The sequence below is a fragment of the Microcaecilia unicolor genome, chromosome 11 (assembly GCF_901765095.1).
Source record: "Microcaecilia unicolor chromosome 11, aMicUni1.1, whole genome shotgun sequence".
Lineage (NCBI taxonomy): Eukaryota > Metazoa > Chordata > Amphibia > Gymnophiona > Siphonopidae > Microcaecilia > Microcaecilia unicolor.
In genome coordinates, this window is record NC_044041.1 from 29,004,917 (window position 1) to 29,028,087 (window position 23,171).

At 47.0% G+C, this 23,171-nt stretch overlaps 1 protein-coding gene and 1 long non-coding RNA gene across 2 annotated transcripts in view; one reads left to right on the forward strand and one right to left on the reverse strand.

Moving 5' to 3' along the window:
* Nucleotides 1-23,171, reverse strand: part of DAO (D-amino acid oxidase) — a 95,612-nt gene that overhangs the window by 71,739 nt on the left and 702 nt on the right. The window lies entirely within an intron of this gene.
* Nucleotides 1,019-21,171, forward strand: LOC115479409. Its single transcript, XR_003943687.1, has 4 exons — nt 1,019-1,029; nt 18,109-18,119; nt 20,182-20,184; nt 21,097-21,171. It is a non-coding gene; the product is annotated as an uncharacterized LOC115479409 (long non-coding RNA).

Genomic DNA, 23,171 nt, shown 5'->3' on the forward strand with positions numbered 1-23,171 from the left:
TGAAAAAAATGGTTGTGGTGCAAAACGTCATTAGAGCACCCTGATTTTGTGATTTTTTGGCATATATTTTATGCAGTATTTTATAATTCTTTACAAAAAATGTAGTATAGCACAGCATAACACTTATCTTAATAATCTGGCGACAGTATCTAGTAGCAGGAGAACCTCCATATTCCTGTGGGCGTCTCTAGCGTTTAGCGTGTGCCTATTTTTAGTGCGAGTTAAAAACACCAGCATGCCTTAGTAAAAGACCCCCTTAGGCAGCTTGATTAGAGAAACTTGGGGCCCTGATTCATAAGATGCGCTAGGGTTTCTAGCACATGCTAAAAATCAGCGCACACGAACCGTGTAGACACCCTTAGGACTATTATGGGCGCCTCCACAGTTAGCGCACGCTAATATTTAGCACACGCTAAAAGCACTATCGCGCCTCTAGCTCGGCTTAGTAAACAGGGCCATCGGAAATTTACAGATACAAAGACACTGAGCATCTATATTCACCAGGGGAGGAATTCTGTATAAGGTGCCCAAAATTCTTAATTCAATTGCCCTGAAACTGATCATTACGTACTGGAAAGATAATACAAATGTAAACGTAATCCTACGGTGGAACTGGATACTCTTAAACAGGAAATATGAGAATGTTTTAGAACTTAAATATCCAATGTGCAGCTGTTTTATTTTTTATTTATTTCATACTTTAGTTAATCAAGTGCACACGGTTACAGTAACAGCAAAAAGTCAACCATCTTAACATTTATTTATTGCATTTGTATCCCACATTTTCCCACCTCTTTGCAGGCTCAATGTGGTTTACAATACATCATGGATAGTGGAGGTTATAAGAAATAAGCATTTAGGATTACAGAAGGATCTTGGGTAACGTGATAGTGATAAAGTTTGATATTAGTATAACAAGCAAATGTTATAAGACAATTCTGGATGTATGTAGAGGAGTTCATATTTGTTGGTCTTTTTGGTATGCCTTGTTAAAGAGACGGGTCTTCAGTAGTTTGCGGAAGTTAGTTAGTTCATAGATCGCTTTTAAGTTGCGCGGCAGCACGTTCCAGAATTGTGTGCTCAAGTAGGAAAAGGTTGACGCATGCGTTAGTTTGTATTTTAGACCTTTGTCATTTTGTCATAAACACGCATATTACACTTACGTAACCCCCCAAAAATGAAGATAAACCTGTCCTCATCAAACCCTTTCCCACCCCCCCCCCCCCAGATTCTCTCTCCCACCCCCCATTCCACCCTCTCCCTCCCTTGGAGGACATCAACCATTCAAAATTCTGCTATGAGCAGTCGGTGTTAACGTGTCCCAGAAGGGGGACCAACACTGAAAAAGATGGTCCCCCCTGCTGTGAGGCCAAATCTTGAACATCCTTACATTCCATCGCGCTCAGGGAGATCATAAAGGACCGCCACTGTTGAATCGAGGGGCGGTCGGTGAGTAGCCAAACACTTATTATAGTTTTTTCCCCCATCATTACCGCCTGCCTTAAGAAGGCTAACATCCCCGCCCTATGGGACCCCCCTACATGATAAACATCAAACAGCAATACAGGGGAGGGTCGCCACTTAATCCTCCAGATCCCAGACAAGTAGGTGCCCAAGGATGTCCAGAATGCCAGGACCGGAGGGCAGAGCCAGAACATATGGCCAAGATGGGCCCCGGATCCCGCACACCTTGGACAGTCATCTCGGGGTCGCAGGGTAGCCCTAAAAGCCCTGTGTGGTGAGACATAAAGACGCGTAACAAATTTATATTGGAGCTCCCTGATGCTAGCACTCCCGAAAGCCCCATAGCAAGTACGTAAACAAGTTTGCAGTGTTTTATCCTGGATCCAGCACCTCAATTCCCCAGACCAACTCTGCACCAGGTCCCCATAGCACACCTCAGGCAGTGCCTCTTTTAGTTGATTACGAAAGTATTTTAAGGGAACCGATAGCTGAGCTTCCAGGTCATAAATCTCTACTAATTGTTCCCGTGTTTTCGGTGACAAGGAGGCCTGTGGCAGTGAAGCAATATAATGACATAGCTGTAAATACGGAAGGAAAACCTGAGGGGTCAGGTGCTTACTTATACACAAATCCTGAAACGTTTTACAAGCGCCATCCTTATTTAATACTTGGAAAAGAAAAATGGTCCCCTCCTCCCTCCACCCGCGGAAGACCGCTGAGGTCCTACTCACAGGAAAGTCTGCATTCCCCCATATTGGCAGTAAAGGAGATACATGAGGGTCAAAGCTATAAAGTTTACAAATCCATCGCCTTGCCCTCCGCAGAGGAAGGAAGAGCGGGGCGAAGAATGGCCTCATGGGGGCATGACCAGGAGCTGCATGCAGCCAATAACTAAAATGACATGGACTCCGCACCCTATGCTCAGTGACCGGGAAAGAAAAAAAGGACGTGCCCCTAAACCAATCACTCAGATGTCTCATGCAGCCAGCCACTGAAAACACTTTAAGACTTAGCGCGCCGAGGCCACCCTTAGCCATGGGGAGATAGGTCTGCAAAAATGGGACCCGGGATCTCCGCCCACTTCAAAAGAATTTCACCAACATCCGACGTAGCAGACGTTCATCTCGTCTCAGAGAAAAAAGAGACAGCACCTGAATGACATATAGCCATTTTGGAACTAAGATCATAATGTATAGGGCGAACCTGCCCCACAAAGATACAGGAAGGTGTAGCCACATCCCCAAAGAGGATTGGGTGGAATAAGCACTATAAGCGCTTCATTAGCTCGAGCGGGGAACGTTCCCCCCCGAAATGGCCTCCACGAAGAATAACGTTAGCGGAACACTCACTTGCTGTACTAGCATCTTGTAATATTCCGAGGAGAACCCGTCAATCCCTGGGGCAGTTCTCGAGGTCAAAGGTTTAATTATCTGTTGGACTTCTCGCGCGCGCAGTGGAGCACTCAATTGAGTGCTAGCTTCTGGGGGGAGGGTTGGGAGACCCGAATCTTCAAGGTAGTCTAATAGCGATGGGCCACCCTGCTCCGAATCCGCTTGATATATCTGTGAGAAATAATCATAGAAAATTTGCATAATATCGTTGGGCTAGATTTCCTAGAACCGTCCTGTGCCACTAACGTAGGGATGAACTTCTGGGCTGACCACGCTTTCACTACTCGGGCAAGTAATTTACCCGGCCGGTTACCAAACTTATGGAATTGGCTGAGACGAGAGAATAACTGTTTTTTTTCATACGTTCATGAAGCAATGAGTTCAGTGCAGCTAAGGCGGCTTTCACATTCTCAAAGTTAATCCCAGATGGATGTTTTAAATGGGCCTTCTTGGCTTGTTGGTAACAGTGCTCCAACAGAAGGATCCCCTGGGTGATTCTCCTGTTTCGCGCACTCACATAGCTAATAATCTCATTCTCACCCCGCATCACTGCCTTTGATGTTTCCCAAACAACTTTGGAGCCTCTCTACGACCAGCATTATTTTCCGCAAAGAGTTCCCATTTTTTAATCAAAAAATCCCGGAAATCAGAGATGTCTGAAAGATAAGATGGGAATCTGCAAGTTCTCATCGCCCCTACATCCAGACCTAATGATAAATCCACCCAGATTGGTGTATGATCTGAAACTGCCATAGGGCCCAGGTTCGCTGATACAACCCTTGAAAAGATCGAGGTAGCTAGCAGGATATAATCAATATGAGACCAAGTCTGGTGGGCCCGAGACAGATGTGTGTAATCATGCTGCGTCGGGTATAATAATCGCCATGGGTCTACTAGGTCTAAGAGCCAGCTGAGATAGGTCAGACCTCTGCCCTTAGCCAGCGCACTCCAAGGCCCAGGTGATAAGTGGTCTAAAGTTGGGTCCAGGACCTGATTAAAGTCACCCGCAAGAATCCATGAGGCTGTATCATATTTAAGACCCAAATTGGTAAGTGTGTGAAAAAAACTAGCTTCATAGACATTAGGCCCATACACAGCACATAGATAATATTCTTGACCCATATAATTCAAGTGTATTAAGACATACCTGCCCTCAGAGTCTCTTTCCACCATTTCTGACACACAAGGCAGCCGAGAAGAAGTAACCCTCCCCCACCCACTGCTGGCGCAGCTTCCGATGCTCTGCGTATGAGAGTTTCGTTTTCTGTAAGCATGCTATGGAGGCCTCATGGCGCTTAAGAGTCGACAAACTTTTGGTACGCTTAAGAGGGGATGTAATCCCTGCTACATTCCAAGAGATTATTCGCACTGGTGGAGTCCTAGGCTAGGCATCCCAATCATCCAGATCCCACATTGCAAGTGCTATCAAGTCCCTATCGGGCCCCCAGTTGCCCAGCCTCAACCAGGGGGTATCTAAGCAATCTGAAGATTGTATGGCTCCCTCTGCATGACACTGACATCCATACACCCAGCATACACCCATTACCACTACTCGTTACAGCAACCCAACATTCACACCGCCCTCCAATCGGTTCCCTTCCCCGTACCCCAAACCAACCGCCCCCTCCTCCTCCCCTTCCCCCCCCCCCATCTTCCTATCCCTCATCCCCCCCACCAAACATAACAAACCCACAGATCCCTACCCTACTCCTAGGTAACTATGACCCCCCCTTCTGACAAAAGGACAGTCAAATAAGGTCTAGGACGCTGTGGAGTCCCCATCCCCAGTCCTGTAGCATAAGCTTAAGCACAGAACGCATGGCTCCCAGAAGTATAACACAGAGTCATTGCCTGAATGAACCGACAACTCACTACACAGGGGCCTGAGCTTGTTGACCCTCCACATCCTGGTCTCTCCTGCAGTCAGGTCTGCCAGCCACACTTGAGCTTATCAGACGGACTCTGTGATATGCCAGCGTTCAGGCCAACATTCATACTGTAATCCAATTTCGAACTCAACTGGTGCAGTCCCAATTCCGAACTCAACAAACAAATCCATGGCCAACTTGGCAACCAACAGAGATGCTCTCCCAAGCACAAAGTTGATGTCAGAGGGGGCAGGGGATCGGCAGAGCTGACAGCTGCACACCTGCTTCATGCACCCCCTTGCTGCCTGCACCCGGGATAGATCGCCCCCACCGCCCCACCCTTGATACGCTGTTTACAGAGCTCAACATTTACAGACATAACACAACACAAAGAAAAAGAGCAACCCCCTTCCTGGGTTACAATCTAGAGGCAGTATAACCACTCCCCTTTCCTAGGTAAAATGACCCTCACCCAGACTCCCTTTTACCCTGGTCGGGTACACAGCAATCCTTGCCCTGGGTTCTGGGCTGCCTATCCTCTCTTACTGCCTCCCCTACCCAATTCTTTCAACTTGCTCTGTCTTGAAATGTGCAAGTAATAGTTCCAGTAAGTGGCATCACCTGGATTTGGGTGGTGGGGCATTCTGCCCCACTCACTGTCTCGTACTTCACTCGCCCCCCCCCCCACCCCGAAACCTTTTTCCTCGTGTGAGCTTTACAAAGGCCTTGGAGCTGATGTGCACGACACTGACCAGTGATGTCTTAACAAGCAATGTTAATGAGATGCCAATGCAGTAGACATTACTGCAGAAACTAATTTACATGCAGATGGTTTTGCAAAACCTTATCTACACCTCCTCAAAGCAATTCGTATGAGTACATTATCACTGTGCTAGACAAAAAGCTGTTTTGAATAATTTTCAAATAATTTCATTAGCATAAATTTCGCACTAACACTTTTGCAAGCTAGGTTTGTACAAGTTAACTACTTGCGAGCACTGTTCCCTCTAAGTTGAGCAGGAGTCTTCTGACAGCATTGCTGCCAGTGAGTGTGTGTGTGTGTGTGTGTGTGTGTGGGTGGGCGCTCTTTCACAATCACATTTTCAATAGTGAGGGACAGCCAAGCTGGCAGGACTCCAGGGAACCTGCCTGTGCTTAGAGATTAAAAACAGGATATTGAAGCACCACCTCCTTACTGGCAGCAATGTAATTGGAGGACTCCTGCTCAGCTTAGAGGGAACTCAGCTTATCAGTGCTTGCAACTGATAACTCAGGCATTTAACCCATGCTAGCCCTTGTCCTACCATTGATATATTGGTCCCTGAATTCATTCAGGTCAATAGTCACAGACCTGCCAAGTCTCCCACTTTCAGCGGGAGTCTCCTGCTTTTGTGGGCCATCTCCCGCACTCCCACCGAGAAGCTGGGATCTCCCACTGAGTGGTCTCCCTGTCCGTGGCAGCAGGAGATGATGTTTTATGAAGACAGTTGCTGCTGCCATCGGATGGAGAGACCACTCATCTTCCCGCTGGGCGCTGGCTGTGAATCAGCTGTGCTGGGGCGGACCAGTGGGTCAGGATGGGCGGAGTTGTGGGCAGAGCAATGGGCAGTGTGGGGTGGAGCAATGAATGAGGCAGGGTGGAGCTGGGTCAGAGTGGGGTGGGCTGGGGGCTGGCCCTTTATCTCCCACCGAGTGGGTCGGCCCCCTTGGCAGCTCTGTATTCAAACACTGCAGCCAGCATTTATTTTAAATGCTGACTGGGGGGGGTTTAAGATGCTCTCGCGGATGCACATGACGTCTGTACTTACCATGGAGTGACGCAAGGTCTCAGACTTAACCTCACTATGAGGTTGACTGTTTCAGGCGATCTGGGAGGCTTTTTGGAGTGGTCTCACCCCAGCTGCGTGGAGCAGATTTCTTCATTGCTGAGGTTTTGTGTTGGTTTGATTTGATAGCTTGACTGGGTCACTCTGTTGTTATTAGGATTCTTTTCAGGGGGCGGGGATTTAGGTGGGGTCATGGGGGAGGGGACAGGCATAAAGGCTGGGTAAAAAGGTTAATAGCCATATTTTCTTGGAGTGTGTTCCCTCTTTGGTTTTGTGAATTACATGTAGCTATCTTGCTCTTTGTAGTAGATTTTTTTATTCTTGTATGTTGACTGCTTTGGTCGCCTTTTGGTGAATGCGCAATAAAAATGATCCTATATAATAATTCTCACCTCCAACGTTCTGTCTTGCTGCCTGGGACCGTGGCTCATTCCGAGTTGGTCTGCTAGGCTCCGTAGATCAGGCTGACATCACCGTAGCCATTATGATGTCAACTTCAGAACCCGTGAAAAAAACAAAAACATGCCTCACAGCTGATCCATGTCCAGAGGAGGGTCGCTGGACATGGGTGGCTGGAGGGGGGCAGGGGAGAGAGGAGGGTTGCTGGACATGGGTGGCTGGAGGGGGGGCAGGGGAGAGAGGAGGGTCGCTGGGCATGGATGGCTGCAGGGGGGGCAAGGGGTCGCTGGTCATGGGTGGCTGGAGGGGGGGGCAGGGGAGAGAGGAGGGTCGCTGGACATGGGTGGCTGCAGGGGAGCTGAAGAAAACCTTGCTAGCGCCCGTTTCATTTGTGTCAGAAACGGGCCTTTTTTACTAGTTGCAAAATAAATTGTTCATGTATTTTCAGTGTTCTATGCACAGAACTGTGGCACCTGGGTTATCATGTTAATGCAATCATCCGGGTCCCAGCACACAGGAGCAAGAGAGAGACAGGTCGAGGGAGGAGCAGTCAGACCGTCAAACCTCCTTGAGTCAGACACAGGAAGGTAAGGGGGCAGGTGGGGGTAGCGGCTCAAACTTGGGAGGTGACCCAAGTGGGGAGGGTGGTGGCCCAGGTGGGGAGGGGTGGTCTGCGGTCCTGCCCTTGGCCTAGCTGTGTCTCTTGGTGGCCCTGATAGACAGTAGCTGTATACCATTGCTGCTGTGGCCTCAGTTCAAACCTCAGCTTGAAGCAGAGAAAGCAATGAGCCAACGGGTTATTTGTCAGAAGCTCAAATGGGTTGGCCTGGCAGATGGGTTATGGGTCTGTATATTCAAAACATGACCCATCTTTTTTAAGGAAGGCCTACCCATTCAAGCTCAGTTTCAAATATTACTTACAGTGGCCATTTTGAGGGGGAATGCATGGGAATAGCTTTCCCACGGTTAGCAAGATAGCAGAATGCTTGGGAATAACATTCTCCTTATTAAACAGTTACAGAATTAATCGTCATTGATTATATTCAATGTATTGTGGGCGGGTCATGGATAATATCAATGGGTCATATGGGTCAAATGGGTTATAGATCAGCATACATGACCCATCACTTGTTCTGGCTTGAAGAAATTGGTCTCTGTGCCAGTCTTCCATTTTCATCAAGCCTAAGTTGGCTTTGCTTTTATTTTGCCATCTCATTATTTTATAATGCAGAGAGTGATATGGATACCAGTTCAGTCTCACAGAATACATAAGGAAGGCAGCAACAGGTGCTTGTTTTGTGATACAGGCCCTGGAACCTTTCTACGTATGATATATTTTTTTTTCCTGTAATGATGGAATTCTGGAAGCAGGGGCATTTTTGAAAGCAACATCTAAGTTGGAATCTGGACGTCTTTGTAAAACGTCCAAATTCGAAGGTGGAGAAAAGGTCATTTTGTGTTCGAAAATACCATGGACGTCCTTGGATTTGGACGTTTTGCGATTTGGACGTCTTTGATTTTCAGCCATTTTCGAACACAAAGACGTCCAAGTCTAAAACATCCAAAGTCAAGCCATTTGGACGTGAGAGGAGCCAGCATTTGTAGTACACTGGTCCCCCTGACATGCCAGGATAGCAATCGGGCACCCTAGGGGGCACTACAATGGATTTCATAAAATGCTCCCAGGTACACAGCTCCCTTACCTTGTGTGCTGAGCCCACCAAACCCTGCCCCCAAAACCCACTACCCCCAACTGTACACCACTACCATAGCCCTTACAGGTGAAGGAGGGCACCTATATGTGGGTACAGAGGGTTTGTGGTGGGTTTTGGAGGGCTCTCTGTTTTCTCCACAAGTGTAACAAGTGGGGGGGGGGGGGGGTATGGGCCTGGGTCCACCTGTCTGAAGTGCACTGCACCTACTACTAAGCTACTCCAGGGACCTGCATGCACTGTAATGGACCTGAGTATGACATATGAGGCTGGCAAGTAATATTTTTAATCATGTTTTTTGAGGGTGGGAGGCGGTTAGTGACCACTGGGGGAGTAAGGGGAGGTCATCTCTGATTCCCTTCAGTGGTCATCTGGTCATTTCAGGCACCTTTTTGTACCTTATTTGTACTAAAAACAGGTCTAGCTGAAAATGTCCAAGTTTTAGTGCTGGACGACTTTGCTTTGTTCCATTATGGGTCAAAGACGTCCAAGTCTTAGGAACGCCCAAGTCCCGCCTCAAACATGCCTCCGATATGCCCCCTTGAGATTTGGACGTCCTTGTGCAGATTTATGTCACTTTTTGGACGTCCATCTCTTTTGAAAATAAGCCTGATAGAGTTTCTATTATTCTGGAGATAAATTGTAGGTCACAATGGGGCTCATTTTCAAATGACAGAAACATCCAAAAAGTGTTAAAAGGTACCATTTGGACAAATTTCTTCTCTAAATGTCCAAATCGGTATTTTCGAAACCTGTTTTGCAGATATCTATCTATGCATTTCGTCTGCAGTGCATCCAAATCACAAGAGGGAGTGTTGGGACATTTCAAAGGCGAGATTAGGGCGGGTTTAGGCTGTGCCTAACACTTTCATTCATTCATTCATTCATTTATTTCACTTTCTATACTACCCTTACTAACTGGCAGACCAGGGTGGTGTAGAGGCTAAAATAAATTACAAATATTTAGTGGGAAAGGAACTACTATTTTGGATAGGAAAGAAAACTCATACACTCAGACACAGTCAAGTTAGAAGGAGAATTAGAAGGGAGGGAGGGAGGGAGGGAGGTAAGTGGGTCATAAAGAGGGGAACAAGGGAGGAAAAAAAGCAAACCCTGACAGATGGATGACATCCCTCTAAGCAGAGCCAAAACCAAGGGTAAAAAGCCAGGTTTTCAAAGCAATCGTCAATTGTTTCGGGGATGATTCTGCATGTATAGCTAGGGGCATTGTGTTCCAGAAAAATGGTGAAGAGAAAAAGAAAGCTCTGTACCTGGTGGATTCAAAAATAGTTTGTTTTGGACGTTTTGCAACCATAATGGAACAAAACCAAAACGTCTAGGGCGAAAACTTCAATATTTTGGTCTAGACCTGTTTTTCTAATGAATAAGACACAATAAGGTGCCCTAAATGACCAGATGAGCACTGGAGGGATTCAGGGATTGACCCACTTACTCCCTCAGTGGTCACTGAACACCCTCCCACCCTCAAACATGTGAATAAAAATAGTACTCACCAGCCTCTATGTCAGCCTCGGATGTTATAGCCAGGTTCATTAGAGCAACATGAAGGTCCCTGGAGTAGTGTAGTGGTGGGTGCAGTGCACTGTAGACAGGTGGACCCAGGCCCATACCTCCTCCTACCAGTTACACTAGTGGTGGAAACTGTGAACCCTCCAAAATTCACCAGAATCCCACTGTACCCACATATAGGTGCCCCCTTCACCCATTTAGGGTTATTGTAGCGGTGGGCAGTTGAGGGTAGTGGGTTTTGGGTGAGTTTAGGAGAGCTCAGCACACAACATAAGGGAGCAACAGTGAGATGTGTACCTGGGAGCATTTATATGAAGTGCCCCATTGCTTTCCTGGGATGCCTGGGGGACCAGTCTGTTAAAAATGCTGAATCCTCCTACATCTCATTGGCTTGATTTTGTGTGTTTTTAACTTGTGTTTTTTTTTTTTTCCAAAAATGGCCTAAAAAGATAAATGCACAAAGCACAAAACCTTGTTCAAAATTGTATTTTTGAAAAAAAAAAAAGATAGACGCTTTTCTTTTTCAAAAATAGTTCAGATTTGGTACATTTAGGGCAAGTTTGACTTAGACGCACTATTGAAAATGCCCCTCCACGTCTACTAAGGGGGTCCATCAATGGAAAAAGAAGCTGTTTGATCTTACAATTTTACTTAAACTGTTATGCAAAAGTGGAAACAGGTTTTGCTGGAATTCCATCTGCTTGATTGCAAAACCTGCAAGAGTTGTTAGTCAGAAGTCCCAGGGGTGTTTGGAAGGTGGTTGGTTTGGGAGCCTGTGTGGATGTTTTGAACATTGCAGCAGTATTGAATACGTTCCCTGGATTCTTTTTTGTCTCTGTTTTACTAATTGTATTTTAATGAACTCGGGGTAGAGGTGGGGGGGAGGGGTTATTATGTTCTGTTATGTTCCTCTTTGTATTAATAAAAGTTGACTAAAGAGATTTAGAAAAGTCTAACTGTAAGGCCAGATCTCTATGTAAAGAATAAAGTCCTCTGGAGATGCTTAAATGGACGTCATTGTTGAAACAGAATTTCTCAGGGAAGTGGAATGTGACTAATTGCAGCCCCGACTCCTGCGCTGTCTAAACTGAACTCCCACTGATGACAGAACTTTGGCATCACTGACTACGTTAGAAAAAAAATTAAAAAAATAAATCAACTTAACAATCACTTTTTTTGTCCACATTAACAGGCAGTTTTGGAGTCTGTGTGTTCATCGGGAGTCTCAATTCCAGATTAAACAAATGATAGAAGGGGGCTGCGGTTCCCAAACCCGGTCCTGGAGGCACCCCAGCCAGTCAGGTTTTCGGGATACCCACAATGAATATTCAGGAGAGATATTTGCACGCAGTGGAGGCAGTGCTTGCAAATCTCTCGTATGAATGTTCATTGTGGGTAACCTGAAAACCTGACTGGCTGGGGTGCCTCCAGGACCGGGTTTGGGAACCACTGCTATAGATTATTAAGATTCAGCGCAAAGAATGCAGAAATACAGAGGAGCAGGACACGATGGAGGGTGTGATACAGGCTAACATCATTTGCACTTCATTGGTATCATCATCGCATATTATGCACCATTCTGTCTTTCCTTTTCTTCATCACTTATCCACAATGTGACAAGGCGACGGCCGATGCCAGAAGGATGCTAGGCTGCATAGAGAGAGGTATAACCAGGGCTTTTTTTGAGGGGGTACTTGGGGGTACTGAGTACCGGCACCTTTTCCATTGTCTGCTAAAATTGACCCATGATCCCCATGTTTTAATGAAAGGGCTCAGGTTCTACACACCAATTCTGCCTTGTCATAGAGTCTGTGACTGGTTGCAGGAGGCCTGGCTATTGTGGGGAGGATCCCTCAGTGACCACCTCACTCTTGAAGGGTGGCCTAGCATTTGAGGACCGGCACCTTTTTTGCTAGTAAAAACGTACTGAGTATAACTAGCAGAAGAAAGGAGGTGTTGATGCCCCTCTACAAGTTGTTGGTGAGGCCCCACTTGGAGTATTGTGCTCAGTTTTGGAGTCCGTATCTTGCTAAAGATGTAAAAAGACTGGAAGCAGTGCAAAGAAAAGCTACAAAAATGGTTTGGGATTTCCGTTGCAAACCGTACGAGGAGAGACTTGCCGACCTGAACATGTTATACCTTGGAGGAAAGGAGAAACAGGGGTGACATGATACAGACGTTCAAATATTTGAAAGGTATTAATCCGCAAATGAACCTTTTCTGGAGACAGTTAGCCGGTAGAACTAGAGGACATGAACTGAGGTTGAAGGGGGGGGGGGGGCAGACTCAGGAGTAATGTCAGGAAGTATTTTTTCACGGAAAGGGTGCTAGATACGTGGAATGCCCTCCCGTTGGAGGTGGTGGAGATGAAAACGGTAATGGAATTAGCCGACATTGGGTGGCGACGCCGGTATTTGGAGAATAAAACCGGTGCAGGGCGGACTTCTACAGTCTGTGCCCTGAGAAAGGCAGGGACAAATCAAACTGGGATATACATATAAAGTATTACATACCATGTAAAATGAGTTTATCTTGTTGGGCAGACTGGATGGACCGTTCAGGTCTGTAAGCCCTTTCCTGCTCAAATAGATATGGATGGGCTTGAGTGTAACGTTTAAGGGGCTTCTACGTTAATTTCAGAACTTTTAGTACAGGAACACTGCTGGACAGACTTTTACGGTCTGTGCCCTAGAAAGGCAGGGACAAATCAAACTCGGATATACATATAAAGTATTACATACCATGTAAAATGAGTTTATCTTGTTGGGCAGACTGGATGGACCGCTCAGGTCTTTATCTGTCATCATTTACTATGTAGGAGAATGTTTGAATGAGGCAAATTTAATAACTGCAAATTGCCTTTCCCCTCTGTAGATATGTGACAGTTCAGGGCAGGAGGGAGATAGCAAGTAACATGTGAGGATTTCATTTTTTTTTAAATCCTTGTGCATGCCATCGAAAGGTTGATGTGAGGTGGGCTCTGCACTAGATATGAGGCCACACGTGTCCTAACACCTCATCAAAAGGTGGGGTGCTGGCAATTCGTGCAACAATTGTAGTGGCAGGGACTCTCTGGAACACGTATGTGGGCAGCGGTGTATGGAGACCTCATGAGAAGAGAACTGGGGCCGCATGACTGTGTCTGAGGGGGCCCTGCCTCTGCAGCTGTCCTTGCCCCCTCCTCACCCCCAGGATTGCTGGGGACACTTTGACCAGTTGGTGGGTTGGCAATACTTGCCAGCTAACCATGGTTGTATTATGACTTTTGTTGGACCCTCCCTCGATGGCATTTAATGTATAACTTGGCTTTTAATTTGAATTGTATGTATATTTTATTTTTAGCTGATTTGTATTTTATGTCTTTACATTCTGTTTATTGTGTCTACTTCATTTTTATTCTTTCTCACATTTTTATTCTTTTTCACATATTGCGTCATAGTTTCTCTGGGACGATCTTTCTATCCATTTTGTTTCCTCTTTATTATACTCTGGCTTTATGACATTTGATTATTTGGGATCGATACTTTTTGAAAAAAAAAATATTAAAACATTTTAGTGGGCTCTAGGCACTGTACCTATTCTGGCTGATTTTCAGCTAGCGCCGGGCAGCACGCCGTCTGCCCATTGCTGGTATTAGACCCATATATATATTCAATGCCGAGCCATTTCTGGTGACTGCCATTGAATATCTGTGGGGTTTTTTTTTGGGGGGGGGGGGGGGGCCAGTTTAAATTTAACTGGCCAAGTCACTATTCAGCATTGGCCAGTTACGTTTATAGCGGCCAAAGATAGGCTTGCTATTTGGGTGGCCCAATTTGGCCGCCAGACTTGGCTAGTGATGTGCTGAATATTCACAGCTAGCTGGTTATATCACGTAACTGCCCAAACTAAAAACTGTCCAAAACACAGCAGCCCGACTTATCTTTGGAGCATCAAAGTTCACCAGTTCCAGACCACTCCGTGAGAAGTTACACTGGCTTCCTGTGCAGGAGCGAATAACTTTTAAAATTTGCACCCTAGTCCATAAGATCCTCTATGGAGCAGCTCCAGCATACATGGATGCCTTTGAGGCATATTTTCAAAGCACTTAGCCTCCCAAAGTTCCATAGAAACCTATGGAACTTAGCCTCCCAAAGTGCTTTGAAAATATGCCTCCTTGTCAACTTACCACCAAGGAATTCGCTTAGATCTTCTCGTTCATACTTAAACCTCCATTACCCTGCGTGTTCTGGTCTCAAGTACAAAACCGCATACGCTGCCACCTTTTCCTATATCAGCACTCATTTGTGGAATGCATTACCTAAATCTGTAAAAACGGTTCAAGATCATCTGACTTTCCGGAAGTCTCTCAAGACCAGTGGCGTAGGAAGGGGGGTGCGGTGGGGCAGTCCGCCCCGGGTGCACGCCGCTGGGGTGGTGTCGGCTCCGCTGGTTCCCTGCTCCCTCTACCCCTGAACACGTTACTTCCTGTTCCGGGACAGAGAGAGCAGGGAACCAGCGGAGCCAACACAGCTCCCAGCGACGTGCACTCGGGGCGGATCGGTGTTCCCGCCCGCCCCCCGCTTTCATATGGCAGTAAGAATGCGGTCCGGGGGGGGGTGCGCAGCGGCGACCCGCCCCAGGTGTCAGCCGCCCTCGCTACGGCACTGCTCAAGACCTACTTATTTGGGCAAGCTTACCCTAAAGGTCCCGTCCTGCCGCTGTGATTCCTGGATTCCAACTCCTCTAAAGATCTTGTGGACTTAAGTACTTTCTCTTAACCCTGTACCTTTCCACTTATTGTACTTGCCTGTTTGTTACTTAACTGTTGTAAGCCACATTGAGCCTGCCAGCGGTGGGAAATTGTGGGGTATAAATTATATAAATAAATAAATAAATAATACTCAGCCGGAGATAATCGGCTAACTCCCACTGAATATCGACCGGATTGTGCCTAATGGGTAAGTCTGCCCTACAGTCAGCCAGCCCCAAAATTTGGAAATCGAAACTCGGTGAAGACTTTCCCTTTCAAAATGTGTTTCCAATCCTAAGGAAAGGTGGTGGTGGTGGTGATAGTGATTGGGGGAGGGGGAAGGGGAGGGGAGAAGCACAGAACAACCTCCCAGTGCAGGCGGTGAAGAACAAAAAAGTAACAACATGTAATGATGAGTATGGAAGTACCAGTGCCGCCGAGAGACTGGGCCGGGCCCGGGACAAGGCCACCCCGGGCCCCGCCCCCAATGTCACCCCCCCCCAGGTTGTCGCCGCCCCCCGTGAGGGGGGCCTGGCGCCACAGTCCCACCCGCCTCCACCACCGCCACATGCAGGACGTCAGACGCACCGAAGCCCTGCACAGTACAGCGAAGATCAGCTGAGAGGAGCGCGTCTGTGTGGGCCGTGCACGCCGGAGTCTCAGAAGACAGCACTTCTGCTGGCGGGGGTTCGGGTGGAAGGGGCCCAGTGGCGGGTGGGACTGCGGCGCCGGGCCCCCCTTGGAGGCCCAGGCCCCGGAAATTTTGTCCCCCCTGTCCTCCCCTCTCGGCGGCCCTGGGAAGTACATAGGGTCTCTTCAGTTGCCAACATATGATACGAAAGTAGAAGATCAAGAGGGGTTTATGGATCTGCACCATGAATAGGAATCGATCAGACTAGACAGGCTTGATGATCCTTAAGTTATCTGTCATTATGTTTTTTTGTTTCTGTGTTATAACTCTGCCCTGGTGTGAAATCAGCCTTGGATCTGCTCACATGACTGTTGCAAACTTTCCCCCAGTTGTACATTAAACCGTTGGCACCCTGATATTCAACAGAACAGTTACTCTAAAGTCTGATTACTCAGCTGCTCTGAATATATCAAAGCTTCCAAGTTACCCAGTCAGGGGCCACAGGGGCGGTTGCACAGGGCCTCACGCTCCAAGGGCCCCCCCACGGCAGCCTTACCATCTCTCTCCCGCTTCCTGCTTCAGCTGTCATTGCTGTCTCCCGTTCTCAGTCTAACCACCTTGGCCAGATCTCTCCTACTCCCTTTCGGCTCCCTGCAGTGCTGCCTTCTTCAATCCAGGCCACCGGCAGCGTCAGTGAGGTAAATACACTGCCTTTGGCGGCCCAGAAGCTTTCTCTCTGCCGCAATTTCCTGTCCCGCATAGGTGGAACGCTGCAACGGAGAGTTTCCGGGGCCACCGAAGGCTGTGTGCTTACCTCACTGACGCTGCTGGCGGCCTGGAAAATTGAAGACGGCAGCGGTGCTGTGAGCCGGAACCAGGGCAGTGCCTAGGGTCTCTGCTGCCCCCCTGCAGACTAACAGTTGGCGCCCCCTCCCTTACACACACACGGAGCTCACAGCTGCATGTCTCTCTTGGCCAAACCTGCTCTCACTCTGTTCCCGGGCAGATTTCTAACAAGAGCTGATCATCCAATCAGAGAGCTCTATTTACTACTACTACTACTACTATTTAGCATTTCTATAGTGCTACAAGGCATACGCAGCGCTGCACAAACATAGAAGAAAGACAGTCCCTGCTCAAAGAGCTTACAATCTAATAGACAAAAAATAAATAAAGTAAGCAAATCAAATCAATTAATGTGAACGGGAAGGAAGAGAGGAGGGTAGGTGGAGGCGAGTGGTTACAAGTGGTTACGAGTCAAAAGCAATGTTAAAGAGGTGGGCTTTCAGTCTAGATTTAAAGGTGGCCAAGGATGGGGCAAGACGTAGGGGCTCAGGAAGTTTATTCCAGGCGTAGGGTGCAGCGAGACAGAAGGCGCGAAGTCTGGAGTTGGCAGTAGTGGAGAAGGGAACAGATAAGAAGGATTTATCCATGGAGTGGAGTGCACGGGAAGGGGTGTAGGGAAGGATGAGTGTGGAGAGATACTGGGGAGCAGCAGAGTGAATACATTTATAGGTTAGTAGAAGAAGTTTGAACAGGATGCGAAAACGGATAGGGAGCCAGTGAAGGGTCTTGAGGAGAGGGGTAGTATGAGTAAAGCGACCCTGGCGGAAGATGAGACGGGCAGCAGAGTTTTGAACCGACTGGAGAGGGGAGAGGTGACTAAGTGGGAGGCCAGCAAGAAGCAGATTGCAGTAGTCTAAACGAGAGGTGACAAGGGTGTGGATGAGGGTTTTGGTAGAGTGCTCGGAAAGAAAGGGGCGGATTTTACGAATGTTGTAAAGAAAGAAACGACAGGTCTTGGCGGTCTGCTGGATATGAGCAGAGAAGGAGAGAGAAGAGTCAAAGATGACCCCAAGGTTTCGAGCTGAGGAGACAGGGAGAATGAGAGAGCCATCAACAGAAATAGAAAACGGGGGGAGCGGGGAGGTGGGTTTGGGGGGGAAAATGAGAAGCGCGGTTTTGGTCATATTTAATTTCAGGTGGCGCTGAGACATCCAGGCAGCAATGTCAGACAAGCACGCTGAAACTTTGGTTTTGATGCAAGGTGAGATATCAGGGGTAGAAAGGTAGCTTTGGGAGTCATCAGCATAGAGATGGTAGGAAAAGCCATGGGATGAGATTAATGAACCAAGGGAAGAAGTGTAGATAGAAAAGAGGAGGGGACCAAGAACAGAACCCTGAGGTATGCCGACAGGCAGAGGGATAGAAGTAGAAGAGGATCCACCAGAGTGAACACTAAAGGTGCGGAGGGAGAGGTAGGAAGAGAACCAGGAAAGGACAGAGCCCTGGAATCCAAGTGAGGACAGGGTATCGAGAAGTATGCTGTGATTGACAGTGTCAAAAGCAGCGGAAAGATCAAGAAGAATGAGGATGGAATATTGACCTCTGGATTTAGCCAGTAATAGGTCATTGGAGACTTTAGTAAGCGCAGTTTCGGTTGAGTGGAGAGGGCGAAAACCAGATTGTAATGGGTCAAGAATAGCATGTGAGGAGAGAAAATCAAGGCAGCGGCGGTGAACAGCACGCTCAAGTAATTTGGAGAGAAAAGGAAGGAGGGAGATGGGTCGGTAATTAGAGGGACAAGTAGGGTCAAGTGAAGGCTTCTTAAGGAGAGGTGTGACCACAGCATGTTTAAAGGCAGCAGGGACAGTCGCAGTGGAAAGTGAGAGGTTGAGAATGTGACAGATAAAAGGAATGAGAGTAGGAGAGATGGCATTAAGAAGGTGGGTGGGAATGGGATCAGAGGAACAGGTGGTACATTTTGAGGAAGAAAGGAGAAGTGTAGTTTCCTCAATAGTAACTTCAGGAAAGGAGGAAAGGGAATGAGGGGAAGGAGAGAGAGGGGAACGGACTAGTGGAGGGAGAGCTGGTGAGGTAGAGAAAGCAAGGTTTATCTTTTGAACCTTGTTGTGAAAGAATTCAGCAAGGGTCTGAGGAGATAATGAAGGGGGAGTTGGGGGAGGGGGCACCTTGAGGAGAGAGTTCAATGTGGTGAAGAGAAGTCGAGGATTAGAGCCAAGAGAGTTGGTCAGTTGGATATAATAATCCTGTTTGGCACGTAAAAGAGCAGATTGGAAGGAGGTCAGCATGAACTTAAAGTGTAAGAAATCAGCAAGGGCCCGAGATTTCCGCCAGAGGCGTTCGGCGGAGCGGGTACAGGAACGTAAGTAGCGGATATTAGAAGTCAGCCAAGGTTGGGGTTTTGTACGCCTTACAGGGCGGGTCATCAAAGGTGCAAAAGTGTCTAAGGCAGAGGATAGAGTATTGTTGTAAGAAGAAACAGCCTTGTTGACAGACGTGGATGGTGCCACAGTAGAGAGGAGGTTAGAAACATGGGAGGATCAATATCGTGAAGATTCCTAGATAAATTAGATAGGATAGGACGGGACTGGGAGGGAGGAGATTTAAGTGTGAAAGTTATAAGATGGTGATCAGAGGAGGGATGATCAGAGGCAAGGAAACTAGAAGGTGAACAGTTGGAGGAGAAGATGAGATCAAGACAGTGACCATTTTGATGAGTGGGGGAGGTGGAGCATAGTTGGAGATTAAAGGACGACGTTAAAGCGAGTAACTTGGAAATATAAGAGTTGGAAGGATCATTAGCAGGAATATTAAAGTCACCAAGGATGAGAGAGGGGGAGGAAGGATCATGGAAGAAGGCAAGCCAGGCGTCAAAGTCACTGAGAAAGGATGAAAGGGACTTATCAGGGGGACGATAAATGACCGCTATTCGAAGAGGCAGAGGAGAGAAAAGGCGGATAGAGTGGACTTCAAAGGAGGAAAAACAGTGAGATTGAGGTGGAAGAAGGGGTTGAAATCTGGAGGAGGGAGAGAGAAGTAGTCCAACACCGCCCCCATGGCCAGCAGGGCGAGGAGTATGTGAAAATAGATAACCGCCATGGCACAGGGCTGCGACTGAAGCAGAGTCATCAGGGCAGAGCCAGGTTTCTGTTATGGCGAGCAGATGGAGGTGACGCGAGATAAAGAGGTCCTGGATATAGGGGAGTTTGTTACAGATAGAGCGGGCATTCCATAGGGCGCAAGAGAAGGGCAGAGAAGAGGAGGGGAGTAGAGGAATAGAGATGAGGTTAGAGAGGTCACGGTAAGATCTGTAGAGTTTGGATAATAGTTGGTGAGGAGGGCCAGGATTGGGATTGATGTCACCAGCTGAGAGTAAGAGAAGGAGTAAAAGAGAGCGGAGGAGAGTAGGAGAGGTGTGGCCACGAAGGCGTCGAAGGCGAGAGGTATTTAGGTGGAATGGGGAAGGCAAAATGGAGGGAAGAAAGAGACGGAGATTAAAAGCCAAGAGGGAGGAAGAGGGTAGGAGAGAAGGTGAGGTGATGAAATCAATGGATGGGAAGTGAGTTCCTGTAGCGGAGAGAGGTAGGGGGTGAGGGAAAAGATTAGGAAGGGACAGAGCTAGGAAGAGAATGTGAATAGGGGCCATAAATGATTAAGGTACTTTAGCAACTGGAAAAAGATTAGATACAAAGAGAAAAATGCCCGGCGCGCGGCACCTAGAGCGGAGGCCCTGAGTGGATCGGGGTGGACCTGGGTGTCACCCCGGAGAAGGCTGTAAGGATATGCAGATGAGCTGCAAGTCCTCCACAGCACCTGAAAGGCAGCCGGTGGTAGAGGTGGGCACCTCTCAGCTGAGGAAAGGCTTACCAGGGGTTAGGCCGAAGCCAGCATTCCTCCCCCTGAATGCAGATTAACATACAGACACTATAATGGGAATTTTTAGTCAAAAACATTAGATAAACCCTTCGTTTTTGGATCAAATTTCACAGTTTTGATCAAAGCCATGCCCTAACATTAAGGCTGTAAACATTTCTAAATATGCAAATGAGAACCTCCCCAAAACAGACTAATTTGCATATGATTTAAACAAATCTGAGCATATGACAACCAAGTACAGACTCCCAGCACCTGAATTCTGCAATTAGATTTAATGCAAATACTTTTAAAACTTAAAAAAAAAGCAATCAGATTTTCACTTACCAGCTCTTCCTCTTTGAAACTACTGTTGAAACCATCAGCCAATGAAATGGCTTTTAGCTGTAGATATTCCAGAATACCTGATAATTATGCACACATCATGCCCTCCTCTCGGTGTACATGATGCTCAGAAAAAACCCCCAAAAACTTTGAACCACTTACAGATTTTAACAATTACACTATCTATTTTTTATTTCTCCCCAGTCTCACTTGCACACCTCCCTCCAAACCTGTTCTCTTTAATTTGAATGTTGTTCACTTCAAGCTCACCCTGAATGAGAAGTTGTTCACACACCAAGGACATATATAGAAACGCGTTGTATTCTTTTAAGCAACTTCAGCAGAGGTGTCTACCTCAGCACTGCTGGGCTGCCTTCACTTTCTGATGCAGAGGGGGAAGGGCAGGGGAGAGAGGAGAATCACAACTATAGGTAAAAGATTTTGAAAGTGAACTGAGGTCCGGAGGTCCGGTGCCCTCCAGAGGTCAGCGCCCCCGTATTGGCATGGCCCTGGCCGGAACCATGGGAGCAGGTAGGAGAGAGCTGAAGCCCATGAGGTTAGTCTCCCTTTCCCTCTCCTCCGCGCACCCCTCATCCCCTTATCCAAACAAAGCAAGCAAATCTATGAGCTGCTCTGTCCACGATCTCATTCTTTATTGTTGGTGGCATTTTTATTGGACCTCACTTATATTTTATTTATTTATTTATTTATTTATAGCATTTATATCCCATAATATTCCCACCCATGGGCAGGCTCAAAGTGGCGTACAACAGTCTACAAAAACATACAATTCTGCAAACAAACAATCAATATCGTAAGAGAGAAAGGGAAAGAGCAAGGTGAGAAAAGGGGAAAGCGTAGCGGTGATCAGTATGTCGCTACGACAGTTGTAATTCAGAAGGAAGAGACACCAGGCGGGTTTGGAGCGTATGCTCTACCAAAAAGGAAGGTCTTGAGGCGCTGGCTTTTAAGCATATGGATGTACACAGAGGAAGTATTGGTTTCATCTAATTAGTTCTAAATCATAATCATTGTACATAAGTAATGCCACACTGGGAAAAGACCAAGGGTCCATCGAGTCCAGCATCCTGTCCCCGACAGCGGCCAATCCAGGCCAAGGGCACCTGGCGAGCTTCCCAAACGTACAAACATTCTATACATGTTATTCCTGGAATTGTGGATTTTTCCTAAGTCCATTTAGTAGCGGTTTATGGACTTGTCCTTTAGGAAACCGGCCAACCCCTTTTTAAACTCTGCTAAGCTAACCGCCTTCACCACTTTCTCCGGCAACGAATTTCATTTGGAGGGGCTGGTTATAGGGACTCACTCTGTTCTGATGCTATCACCTAGAAAAAAGGGCCACCAAAACAGACATAATATGAGGTGCTTAACAATCAGACTTACTATTTATAAGTACAGTTTACAAAATCATGAATTAGGTTGAGACCTGGGAGCATTTAACATCTTTTTTTTCCTGTGCCTACATCAAAAGAAAAAGATGGCATGTGGGAACTTGCTCCTTTTGCATTGTGGAATGCAGTGGTATATTATAAAAATGCACTTGCCTTTTTTGTTTAATTACTACTATTTCACAGAGAAAGTGTTGAATAATGAGGGAAGGGTGTCCTTCCTGCAGAACTGTCCAGAGTCAGTCTAAATGTGCCAACGTTATCCAGTTCAGCACACTGTTAGCAGCCAAGTTCATACAAAGTTAATTATGTTCAGTGGAAAATAAATCTGTTGGCTGAGGCTGCTTGCTATGTGAATATTCAATCAATATTTAATTATTGCTACCAAGTATTACATATTAAGGGCATTTGTTTTAATTTATTTATCCAGGCCTTACATGCACATGGCTTTGCTTTTTAAACCCAAATATTTCCTGTGATAGCATTGTGCTTATTTGAATTAGTTTTTGTGTACAAGTTGTGCTTGATTTGTCTTTATGTGAAATAAAAAAGTTTTAAAACACATCTTGTCAACAAGGGTGGGGCTAGGTGGGGGCAGGGCTAGGTGAGGCATGGGTGGGGCTAGGTGGTGCAAGGGGCCCCACCAAACTGGTCTGCACAGGGCCCCACCAAACTGGGCTGCACAGGGCCCTGCAATTGCTAAGATCGGACTTGTACCCAGTTCCAAGAGGGAGATTTTAGGCCCGTCCTGGATTTCTGACAACTTCATCTTGATCCATTATGGGAACTGCAGAACTGATTTCAATAGGTGGAATCAGGGAATACAAATCCCACACAGCCCCTACGCCCCCATTCCCATGCCTGCACCTGGCCTAGCATCTCCCCCCTTCCCCGTGTTTAACCCCGTAACCTATAAAAGTATCGGAGTTGCTGCACATTTGTTGAACTACTACCATAAGGACAGCTTGAGTAACAGTTACCCGAAGGAGCCTCAGAAGCTGGGGGTTTGGAATAAGGACAAGCTCATCCTACATTGAATCCTACAGGCTAAGCAGCGTCAACCCTGGCCGGAGAGTGGAAGAGGGACCAGCCGACAGCATCAACTTGCATTTGTCCACATTATCTGCCATTTGGATGCCCGGTCTTCCAATTTCCTAAGTCTTCCTGCAATTTTTTCACAGTCCCCATGTGTTTTAATAACCTTGAAT